At 43.4% G+C, this 13102-nt stretch overlaps 1 protein-coding gene across 1 annotated transcript in view; it reads right to left on the bottom strand.

Annotated features, from left to right (window-relative positions):
• LPAR2 (lysophosphatidic acid receptor 2) overlaps positions 1 to 6612 on the bottom strand; it is a 138359-nt gene extending 131747 nt beyond the window's left edge. The window contains exon 1 of the mRNA XM_078682656.1: positions 6166 to 6612. The gene's annotated coding sequence lies outside the window, so the exon portion shown is untranslated. The remainder of the gene's footprint in view (positions 1 to 6165) is intronic.
• Positions 6613 to 13102: the final 6490 nt, after the last annotated feature.

Here is a 13102-nt window from a genome sequence, read left to right as displayed (position 1 = left end):
AAAAACAGATGTTTCTGTTGAATAAACTAAAGTCCTCTCTAGACCTACCCACAAGGCAACTAAATCTTACTCTAGCCCAGCCATTAGCTCTCGCTGATACAAGATCAATTGGCTATGCCAAAGTTTGTAGCCATGCGAGTCTATGCGCCAGCCCACCATCCTGTGATTCTGGACAAACCACTTTAATAATCTGTTCCTAAAAACCGTGAGACCATCTATGTTGTTACTGGTGTTTAGGTAAAAGCACTCCGTTGTGTTCCAGCTATATACAAATGCAAAAAAAAAAATATGGAGTGGTTGAAAATACTGGAAAAGGGGATTGGTGTAGGCAGGATGTAACAAGCATTTGCAATGCAATAGGTCTCGCAGTTGTTAGAGTTTGAGCCATTGGCATTGTAAATGGCACTGCCTTTTATTTATGTGTTGGTTTTTAAAACGTAAATAAAAGGCAATGTCAATTATAATGCCAATAGATTAAACTCTCGCAAATGCGAGACATTTTGCATTGCACATGCTTTTTTATCTTGAAAGAGCAGCACAGTACTCCTAATTACAGCAAAGGCAACGCAGAACTAACTTGATGTATTAGAACGAATTGAATATGTGTATGTGCCTGAGGAGCAGTGAACCCCCCACCTAAGCAGCTAAAGTGTGGAGGACTGGCCCTCGGCCCCCGTGGCACTGGCAGGAGATTTGGGTACCACTAAAACATTAGCTAGTTGTTTATGGCCGTTTTCTGTCTGCAGCTCTGCAGACAAAAAGCTCATAAATAACACTGTTAGGGGATGCCATGACAGAGAGGCGTGGAAGGTGGGCTGGCATGTACAGGGAAGGAAACATACATTACAATTTTTTTTAAATTACAAGAGAACAATGGGAAAACACAGAGGGGGTGAACAAATACAAACAAGTATGTAGGTGTATAAGGAATAGGTGCCGAGCAGTGGCGGCTGGTGACATTTGAATGTAGTGAGGCGTAACATGATTGTCGCACTGCACTGTGTTTAATAAAGCAATTATTTGGGTGTCACACCTCAAACACCCGCGCCCACCCGAAGCTACACCTCTGTATACAGCAGACACACCGCATATTGCATGTAATTTGCAACCTGACACACTCTACAGACTGTCCAAGTGGCATCCTTCTAATCAGCAATGCTGATGCATGGGCAAAGTGGGCAAGCCCAGCGCTCCCTTCTTCCAGGGGACCCTCTTAAAGTGACTGGAACTGTCAGGCGTTATGCTATAATAAAGCTGTTGACCTCGGTCTACCTCACCTTCTCCTCTCTCGACCTAACCTCTTTGTTTATACCACAGCTTTCTCACACATGTGCACACCTCTCCTCACAAATGTGCATACCGGAGCACGCCTCCAACCACAAACTAGATTCATGAAGAAAATATGATAGTATATCCAATTCGCTATTTTAACTCTATTGTACCTGCCACAGTTGTGTCTTGCAATGATAAAGCGGATATTTCCAAGACTAAAAGGGGGGGACAAGGCACTCAGACTAAACCGTGGAAAAGTTTACGTGTACTCCAGTATGTGTTCAATGGGGGAGGGGTGATATGAGTAACAGGCTGGTGGCAGTGTTCCTCGCGCCTCAGGAAAGATTTGGGGTAGTCATTGAAGCAAACCCAGGATGGGTGTTCAGGGAATAATGGGGTATCAGTGGCCAATAAAATGGTACTACGCTGTTTCCGTTGTAGATGAATGAGTGATTCCAGTCTGGTGGCACTCACAGCTTCTGTTGAGTCCAGCTTGGCAGCTCGGCTGGAGTTGCCTACGATGATCCCTAGTTCCCTAATATTCTCCACTAACTTCTTGAGCTGCTCCTCCAGATTGTTGAATTTCTCCAACATGTCGGCCGCCTTCCCTCCTGCCCGACTGAACATCTACCCGTGGTCCCAGTGCCGCTATCACAGCCAATCAGCAGGACATAGATCCAGGTGGAAGAGAGAAAGGACTACAGCTGTTCTTGACTAAAGGACGGGAAGGTGCGTGCTCAGACTCCGCCCTTGATGGGAACGTGACGCAATGTGAAGACGAGTTAGCGCACATCCTATCTAAGTCTTGGGAGGTGGTTGATAAATAGAAAGACAAGAAACAAACCTTCAGCATATGGGAGTCCATGCCCCCCCAACCCCTTTCCGGGTGCCTAGGCTGAACCACAACAGTAGGTCAGAAGCCATATGCAAATGTCGGGGCTTTAACAGAGAAGGAATCACGCCAGCTGTCTCAGAGAGGACACTGATCACAAAGAGGCAGGGCTCTTGTGCCTTGAAGCTGAAACTATATGCCACAGAAACAGCAGAAGTTTGCTAAACACCACCACACGTTAATTCAGGCTGTGGCAAGCGTAAGGGTGGGCATCACAAGCATCAGTGGTGAAGTAGCAGGGCGAGACAGAACTGGGTGCATGAATAGCAGCTGTCGAGGTGGAAGGTAAAGGGGCAGGGGCAGCCGGCACTGGGCATTGCTAGCAGCCAGAGGAAAGAGTGCAGTCATTATTGATCTGCTAATTACAGTTCTCTCACTCTGAAGTTACAGAAAGAAAAGTAAACCAGGGCCCCCAGGGAAACACCTTTTAATGCATAGCAAATGTAAGGAAATAACAAGAATTACAGCCCTGTTTACAGAAACGAAAGTGGGAGCTTGGAGCGACTGAAAACTTTCAGCGCTCGTGTGAATGGTCTTACACAAAGGAAAAAGTAGTCCCTTTTACAGTTGCTATGCTAGGACAAGTGAAAGGCTACATATATTGGCGCGCTGCTCTGTGGGAGTGAACATCGAAACGAACAGAAATGCCAGTACTGATGCCAATGCAAACAATTTTGCCGAACACAGAAGCTCCTAGTCATTCTGTAGCTGATTGGCTAGTAATCTTTATTTCATTATAAGCCACAATAAAAGATTTTTTTTAATCAATTTTTGTCAATAAATACGACGCCAGTTGGCACAAAAGAAATGTGAAAAAAGATAAATGAAGAGAAACAACACAACTAATGTTCAAATGAAATAGATCTCTATACAAGAAAAAAGATCAAACAGGATCAAAAAACCAATTCATTCACCCAAGAATTTCATCTTTCATACCACATTTAGTAATCCTGCTCAACACTCATACACATACTGTGGGAGTGAACAGCAGATGAAAAGGGGGGACAAATAGTAAAGATTAACCTTTTGGAAGCTAGGATTTTTGAAGGACATTGAAAGAAATAAATGAAAAGCAATGGGCACAAAGTATATACAACATGTCTCTTAGTCGACTTAAAAAGGGACATTCTGTAATATAATACCCACCAAACAGCTTGACTTTCTTGAAATTAAAACCCAAGGAGGCATCCAAAAAAGGGACATTCTGTAATCTAAGGCTTCCAACAAAGACGCATTCTGTGATTTAAAACCCATGAAGACATCCAATAAAGGGACATTCTATCATCAAAAACCCCAGAGGGCATCCAACAAAGGGCCATTCTGTAACTTAAAATCCAAGAAGACATTGAACTAAGGGACATTTTGTATTCTAAAACACAAGAATATATCTAACAATGGGATATTCTGTAATCTAAAACTCAAGAATGCATTTGACAATCTGTAAGCTAAAACCCAAGAAGGCATCCAACAAAGAGGCATTCAGGAAACTGAAATCCAAGAAGCCATCCAACAACTGTAAAGTCTGGCATTTAAAACCCAAGAAGAAAGCCAAAATATGGGAAAATCTGTAACTTATACCCCAAGAAGGCATCCAATAACAAATGCATTCTGTAACTTATAATCTAAGGCACCCAATGAAGGTACATTCTGTAATCCAAAACCAAAGAAGACACCCAACAAAAGGGACATTTTGTAATCTAAGGCATCCAACAATTGGAAAATTTGTAATCTAAAACTCGATAAGACACTCAATCAAGGGTCATTTTATAATCTAAGGCATCGAACAAAAGGATGCTTTGGAAAGTAATACCCAAGAAGGCATCCAACAAACACTGCCACCTAACTCCAAGAAGACAGACAAGAAAGGGACACGCTACCTCGCTGTGGTGACTGTTGCAGTGGTGTGTTGGGGCTGGATGCCTCCTTTAACTGAAGGCTCTACGGCATCCCCCACCACTCACCAATGAACATCTATCCTTCACAGGAACTTCAGGCTCAGCTGGCAAATCAGTGGTCGCCCTGGCATACTGGGTAACCTGGCATTGCCAGAGGACTGATTTGACAAGTCAGTGTGATAGACTGTTTTTTGATGGTCTGTGGGCCTGTTATTACTTTCGATTTCTATTCTATTGCCACAAACGCTGCTTGTGTACAGCGTGTGTGTAAGAGTTCAAAACTCCGCAAATTGCAAGTGTGGGGCACTTTTTTTTAGCTAGCTGATTTACTAAATCGGAGCCACTTTTAGTTTGGTGCCCAGGCCTATTGTATGTCCCAGTCCGACAGTCTGTAGCCTCTTCTGTGAGTGTCCATTTATGGCATCTCAACTCGAACTCTTAACACATGGCCTCCCCACTCAGGTCGTCATCCATGCACTAGCTTTCTCCTAAGGCTGACTTCCCATGCTCTGTCTGCTCAGACCTGGCCTGGCAGTTCGGGCTGGACTGTTCCCATTGGGCGCAGGGTCAAGACTGATTTGCATATGGCTGGGTCCAAAACCGGAATGGCATGATGAGCAAAAAAACGATGGATGTAGACCCAGATCTTTGTACTGGGGTGAATGTATGACATCGTTCTGCAGTCTGTCCATCCATCTGTCAGCTCAGACTGTTAGTACTAGTCCCTCTTGTCTCACACTGGCAACACTTGCCACCTCTGCAGACTACGGTGCCCATTTCCATTATGCTTTTTTTCCGCCTCTACCTGCAAACGCCAAGTGCCGTCAATGAAACGTATGTTGTAAACCCTCAGCTGTTTTTCAACAACAGCCCCCATCCTATATAGAACACTCGAGGGCAGTCTCACAGCAGAAAAGCTACAGAAAGGATGGGCATAGTCTGAACAAACTTCGAAAGCATCGGCACAGCAGTGAGAACAGTGGGAGAGGGCGGCGTGCAAACCTCACAGTGCAGCGCGCACACCAAAACACACACTCGGTAGAGCGCCGAGAGACCGCAGAGTTCACTGTTAAAGACAGCACTCACTTACCTCTGTCTGACACACTCGACTTAGGGTAGAGAAGCAACATTTCAAACATGCACATAGACTCCAGTTGTATACCTCCCCCCCCCGCCCCCCCACCCCCCCACTTACTACAAGGTAGCCCTGCAGCACTGGGCCGATCCCCTCCCACAGCCTTTTCTAGGTGGTCACCAGCTGTACCCAACACTTTTCGGGGTTATAGAGCACTGGGGAGCGCTGGGCCCACCCCCGTCAGTGCCTAGCAGTACCCCCTGGTCCCCAGATGTACCCCTTACTCGACAGAACTCATGCCTGCCAACTCACACGGTGCCACAGTGTGACACACGATATTGGCAGCCATCACAGGGTAACCCAGTGAGGAGCCAATGTCACATGATGGCAGGGAAAACCATCTGAAAACCACTGTAGTAGCTTTCAGCTCGTTATTCTATGGTTTTGAATAGTCGACGTCCATTAAGGGGTGCGAAAACACCCCAGGACATAGGTACCAGCCTCTGCAAGATTCTTTGGGGGGAGGGGGGTGGGATTGGGGGCGAGGTGGGGTTCAAACGTGCCTAGTCATAGGTACTTCTTGGCACGAGTCCCCGCCCCCTCCTCGCGCTAAGATGTCTGTTCAGGTTGGCAGGTATCATAACTATACAACAGAGGAGCGACAGGCGCAAAGAATACCTCCTCCTGTTTTTTGGTCAGAAGGTCTCCGGCTTCACCCTTCACTTCGCACCATGACAGAAGCCAGTTAGTCAGGGGGGGGTGATCCCTGGCTTAGCCCCACACTTGTCAACCCATCAAGGATAGGTGGTTACTGAACTGTGCCAACCACCTACTTTATTTTGTCTCCCTCCCCCGCACCGTTTGCCTAATTATTATGTTCGTTCTTGCTTCCTTAGATCATGCTATGTAACGCAACCTTTATTTCCTGTGTATAATGTAAAGCGCTCTGATACCCACGGGTCAAGCTAGCGCTATATAAAACTTTTAAAATAAACATAAAATAAATACAAGAAGGAGTGGAAAGCCCATACCCTGTGAGGGCCGGTCAGCTGCTGTGGGGCGAGTGATGCTGCTGCTGGTTCGGGGTCTCCTCTAGTGTCCCCGCTCCGACCCCCCAGTACCGAGGACAGACCCCGCGGTGCACGGATCCGCGCTCGCCTCTGCTGATCCGGCTCAGACTCCAGGCTGCCCCCTAGAGGTCGGATCTGAAGAGACGCTCTCCAGGGTCTGAGCACTCCCAGGTCACCTTCCGCAGGACGGACTCCGAAAGCTCAATCCCAAAGTCCAGATCCAAAGTTCAAATCCACACCGGAGCGGGTCCTGATCCCAACTTCCAAGCTCACGATCCGCGGATCTCGGGCATGGAAACTCTGAGATCGGCTCGCTGCGCTGCTCCCCAGTGTCGGCGGCTCAGGCTGGGCTCTCCGCCTCCCTGACTCCGCTCCCGGCTCTGCTGCTGTGCTCACCTCCTCCCGCCCACAGAGGGGCGGAGCACTGCCATCCGAGGGGAGGTGCCCACCTGCACCGCCCTGGAGCGCATGGACGCACAGGAACTCAGCATACTATACAGGTTAGTCGGCAAAGCGTACCACAAATGTACGCAGAGCAGAACTGCAAACTGAACAAGAAACATTCATCAGAAACAGGCACAGTTACCAAGGATCCCATATAAAGCGTGACTCCTGCAACCCATACAGAGTTGGCGCCTCAGAGATGCCTTGGGTATTAGTTACTGCCAGCAATGAACACAGAACGCATGGCTGATGATTCTGTAGCAAAATGTAGCAATAAGCACGGGGAAGTGGGCTCCTGAGACCTCCGGGCCCGGTGCGACTGCACCTGATGCACCACGGGTAGCTACGACCATGAAGTCCTGACGCGTGTTTGTTGTAGGCACTCACGGCATAAACGTATACGGTAGATATGAACATACAGCGCAAAAATGCACTCCTAAGCAAGACAGACAGAAGCGCCTAGAGGCAAACGCGTTTGCGGTTATACTTTTGTAAAAAGTACGTTTACAACAGCGGAGCTCAGGAACACGTGAGCGCGTTGATACTCGAATATGTAGGGTTTCAACACTTTGGGAATACAACGTAATGGACCTGTTTCGAATATTGCGCTTCCTGCTGCACTTCTTCTGTTTCAAGGCACTATAACCTGATGGCAGGTGTTACTATTGCCCCTTTTCATGGTACTCACATTACCAACCATGAAAGGACGGACAGCTGAGTCGCTTTGCGGGAGTACACACCTGTGACTGGCCGATCCGGCAGACGCCAGCAGCGAGTGTTGAAACAATGGAGCCATCTGACATTTCTTTGGAGGGCTCAATTAATAGTACAGGCAAAGTAAAAACATGAATGCTCTAAACTGCCCCCTTTCAGACCAGCGTATGTAATCTTAACAGGGTACCCTGCATTCCTGTGAAACATGGAAATACATTTTGATGACAGCCCAATGCACATGTCTAATATCTTCTGAGCTTGGAGATCAGAAACACTCTTAATAATTAATAAAATGACACCTGGACAATGACCCAAGATTAAAGTTTGGATTAAGTCAATCAAACAAACCAATATTTGCAAAATTCATTCCGGTGCTATAGTGAAATGGTGGTGCTATGCACAGATAAAGTGAAATACGTGAAAAACGGAGCGATAAAGTTATCAAAATGTGAGATAAAAAGGAATCTGGCTGCACATTGTTTTTGAAAAATAAATGATCAGAGTCAAATCAACTAGTTCAGTATCTAAAAGATGGGAAGAGAGTGGACTGGATATATTTGATGTTTTGACTCACAATAGGAGCAAATATGAGGGTCTTCATCAGGACAAGGTGATCAAGAGACATTTGCCGTTATAAAAGGGAGTTTCTGAAATATTATCCCTTCCCCCGGTAAATGATAAAGTCCTCCACCAATGATTTCAAACCACAGTTGCTTGTACCTAAATATAAATCAGTTATTTTCCCTGCTGTCATTCTTGAACCATAACCAAATTAGGAGCACGTGAAGAAAGGAGCATAACATGCAGGGTTGCCCCCCCCTCTCCCCTGCAATCCCTTAGTTAGTCCTGGGATCACTCCAGCAGCACCAGCATTAGTCTAGAAGCAAAATACCAGTTTCAGATCTGTATTCATGCGTAATCCCAAATGTATCACTATGGGTACCAAAGCATGGTAGGGACTTAATACTGAGGCTAGGTATCATTGGCCTGCAGGAATCAGGAGCAACCAATTCAATTGTCTCCTTTTTTGAAAAATATAACTTAATGAACTGCTTGCACATCTACTCCTTTATTGTCTCTTCTGAACCCAGAACAATGCCTCCAGAAAACCACTTCATGTAAGCAAGTTCTGCCACACTGCTGCCACCATTCAAGAACTTCACTGGGTGTCTCTGGCTAGACAGATCTCATTCAAGACTCTCTGCAATATGCACTGAGCCAAACCCCGTAGCCTTAGCTTCTATTGCCTATACCTTTAAACCAGTATCTTAACCAGTGGCGGCTGGTGCCTGTAAAAGTGGTGGGTGTAATCCTTGGTTCAAATTCCAGTGAGCTTCTTCTTGAAGGGTTCTCTCACACTAGTTTTCACTAAGGGCCACAAGACTTTTTATTGCTGCTCTGCCCTATGCCAAATCGAAAGGGCAGGAATGCACTACATCTACGAGATACAGTGCATTCCTATCCTTTGAGCCAGTGCTGGTGCACAATTTGGTGCCTAGCGCCAACACAGGCACGCTTGTTCTGCATTGTTGGGAGGATTGTTTTTGTGAAGGAAGGGACACCTTCCAGCACAACAACAATCCACGGAGGCAGTGTCCTCATTCTATGTGTGATTCAGAACGCAGCACACATGGACTGAGGAAAATAGTAGGAGAAATGAAAAAATTTCTCCTCGTTACTCCTGCTCTGGGGCGGCATAAGGTTTTGGCACCGCCCCAGGTTTACATGATTTTGTAAATCTAGGGCAACGTCAATTTCCATGGGTGCTGCGTGGGAACAGCCACCGCAATGCCCATGGAACACCTCCTTGACACAAATTAAGGCATGCAGCGCTTTGCGCAGCCTTGTTACTCCCTATCTATGAGGCGATGCAAACACACCTATGAGGCCTTGCGTCACCTCATAGATATGATTGAGAGTCCTGCACCACCAGAGCACCTCAAAAGTGAAACTCTGGTGGTGCAGCCCCATTGTAAATAACTCCCTGAGTTTACTGTCTCATTTTGACTCACTTAGTCTCACTCTTTCTCACTAATTCATGCAGTCTCACTCATTCTACTCTGACCCACTCTTTTTCACTCAGTCCCACTCATTCTCACTCATTCTGAATTACTCAGTCTTACTGTTCCTCACACACAGTAACACTCAGTTACACCTACTTGCATTCTGCTTCCCTCACCCACTCACATTCATTCTCACACGCACTCATCCTTACTGTCACTCATTCTCACTCACTCTCACTTACTCCTTCACTGTCTCTCCCTCACATGCTCACAGTACTAGAATGGCGAAGCCATCTTCATTCACTTGGGTCAGCAATCAAACAATGTCACTAGCTGCCTCAGTTTGTTGCTGAACACGAAGTGAGTCTGCATTTTATTTTTATTGTACCAAGAGAGAATAATTATTCACTCTTGGTACAATATAAATGGACCACAAAACATGGAGAGTGTAGTGTAGCTGTGGAGCCCATAAAAGAGAGTTTCCACTGGCCCAGGGACACCCATCCATCAAATCAATCCATCCACTCAATCATGCATCCTTCCCCTTATCTCCCCCTTCCATCCATCCATTCATCCATTCTTCCCAAAATCCATCCATTCTTTCGTGTATCCATCTACCCTTTCGCTCCATCTATCCATCCTTTCACTCCATCCATCCATCATCCTCCTCTAGGCTCATCCATATATCCACACTTTCACTCAGCTATCTATCTTTACACCCATCCATCCATCCATTTACCCTTTCACTCAGCCATCCATCCTTTCACTCACTCATCCATCCATTCATCCATCCATCCATCAGTTCACCCTTTCACTCGTCCATCCATTCATCCTTTCATCCTCCATCTACCCTGCCTTTCACTCATCCATCCATTGTGTTACTCATCCATATTTACATCCATCCTTTCACTCATCCATCCTTTCACTTATCCTTCCATATTTTCACTCCATCCATTCATACTCTCATTCATCCTTTTATACTTCCATCCATCCTTTCTCTCAGTCTTCCATCCATCCGTTCTCTCATTATCCATCAATCCACCCTTTCACTCTCTCCCTTTCACTCTTCCATTCTTACATCGTCCCCTTCCCCCTTCCCTTCCCTTCCTCTCACTCTCCCAAGTCCATTATGCGCCTTTGTCTGCCAAGCTGCAGCCAGAAGAAGCCCATTGTAGTATTCTATGATGCTGTCTTGTTTATGGTATGATGTTACAATGTCAAGTGCATTCTCAGGATGTTACTGTTCAAAGGTTGGAATCATAACTGCAACTTTTTTGTTTGCTGCTCCTGGCAAGTGATGACCTGCAGCTGTGTAGTTCCTGACAATAAATCTCTCCTTCAACTTGACAGTGTTGGAGAGAATTACTACAAATTTCTGGCGATGATTAGACTGCACAGCGGAACCCGCAGCGTGAGCCAATCGCACCTTTCCAACCTTGTTTTCAACACTATTAGTCACCTTCAGCACTCAAGCTACTGCTCGCTCAGCTTCAAATCCTACCTTCTTCGTGTCACTTTTGGTCTTACTTGCCCAAGTTGCACCTGTCCAGCCGCTCAAGGGAAGACAATTGGTAATCCCTTCAAACCCTACAAAGCGGAATCCAGCTGTAACCTTCTTCTACCGACGGAGCCACCCAGAACGGTACACAGTCAAAATATCGAGTTTTAATTTTCAACCTACCAAAATATCGTGTTTGAAATTTCGAAGGTACAGAATATCGATGTCAAGAATATCGTAGGACAGAATATCGACCCTAAGGTAAGTAATATTGAATTTATTTATATCGATGTAAGTAATATCGAAGTTAGTAATATCGATAGCATATATATCGATGTAACTAATTTCGATGTCACTAATATCGATATTTGTATTATTTTTATGTTTTTTATTATGTATGTGTTATATGTTTCTGTTAAATATTTAAATTAATTTATATTATATGTGTATTATTTTTATATATTAATAAATTTATTTTTAAGTAAATTATATGTTTTAGTACCGCAGCGTGTTGTGGGTGTATAGGGGAATAGGGTGGGAAGTAATTTAATTGTAAATAATTAATGATTTTTTTATGTATAAATAATTTTTTATTTAATTATTAATTGGCAATTAATTATTTTAATTGATAAATTAATTATTTAATTGGTAATTAATGTTAATTTTTATTAAGTGTTATGTTTTAGTACCTGAGCAAGTCGTGGGTCTATAGGGGAATAGGGTGGGAAGTAATTTAATTGTAATTAAATACATTTTTTTATGTATAATTTATTTTGTAATTACTTATTAATTGGCAATGAATTTTTTTAATTGATAAATTAATTATTTAATGGGTAATTAATGCTAATTTAAAGTAAATGTTATGTTTTAGTATTGGAGCGTGTTGTGGGTTTATAGGGGTCTTGGGTGGGAAGTAATTTAATAGTAAATATTTAATTATTTATACATTTTTTGTTATGGATAATTAATGTATTAATTAATTATTAATTGGCAAATAATTATTTGAATACATAATTAATTTATTAATTGGCAATTAATATTTGTAATTAGTAACTATATTTGAATCAGTAGAAAAATTCATCAATTAATTGGTAAATATATATATTTTTTTATTTTATTTTGTATATTGTTTCTTTATTGTTTTTTAATTGTGATTTAAATTAATAAAATATATATTATTTTATGATAAATAGTTTATTTTTTTAAATTTATTATTTGGTGAGTAATATTTAATAATTATTATTTATTGGTCTTTGTTTTCAATTTATTGACAATTATTCAAATGTTATTGTTTTTTTAAAATTATTAATAGTTTTTTATTGATGTTGATGTATTGAAAAAATTTATTATACATTATTTCAAATATAAACATTAATTATAAGTATGTTAAACTAAAATTCTACGCTATTAAATACTTTCCCTACTGTTGCCCCCTTTGGAGTTGGAATAGTAATTTTTACCCCTACGCTATCCAACGATTTCCCTACTGTTGCACCCTCTGGAGTTGGAATAGTAATTTTTACCCCTACGCTATCCAATGATTTCCCTACTGTTCCACCCTCTGGAGTAGGAATAGTAATTTTTACCCTTATGCTATCCAATGATTACCCTACTGTTGCACTCACTGGAGTGGGAATAGTAATTTTTACCCAACCGCTATCCAACGCTTTCCCTACTGTTGCACTCTCTGGAGTGGGACTAGTAATTTTTCCCCCTATGCTATCCAACTCTTTCCCTACTATTGCACTCTTTGGAGTTGGAATAGTAATTTTACCCCAACGCTATCCAATGATTTCCCTACTGTTCCACCCTCTGGAGTAGGAATAGTAATTTTTACCCATATGCTATCCAATGATTACCCTACTGTTGCACTCACTGGAGTGGGAATAGTAATTTTTACCCACCCGCTATCCAACGCTTTCCCTACTGTTGCACTCTCTGGTATGGGAATAGTAATTTCCCCCCTACGCTATCCAACTCTTTTCCTACTGTGGCACCCTTTGGAGTTTGAATAGTAATTTTAACCCTTACGCTATCCAACCCTTTCCCTAATGTTGCACTCATTGGAGTGGGAATAGTAATTTTTCTCCCTACGCTATCCAACGCTTTCCCTACTGTTGCACTCTCTGGAGTGGAAATAGTAATTTTTTCCCCTAAGCTAAACAACGTTTTCCTTACTGTTGCACCCTCTGGAGTTGGAATAGTAATTTTTCCACCTAGGCTATCCAACGCTTTCCCT

This window comes from Lissotriton helveticus, chromosome 1_1, assembly GCF_964261635.1.
Source record: "Lissotriton helveticus chromosome 1_1, aLisHel1.1, whole genome shotgun sequence".
Classification (NCBI taxonomy): Eukaryota; Metazoa; Chordata; class Amphibia; order Caudata; family Salamandridae; genus Lissotriton; species Lissotriton helveticus.
This window is presented reverse-complemented; position numbering and strand designations above follow the sequence as displayed.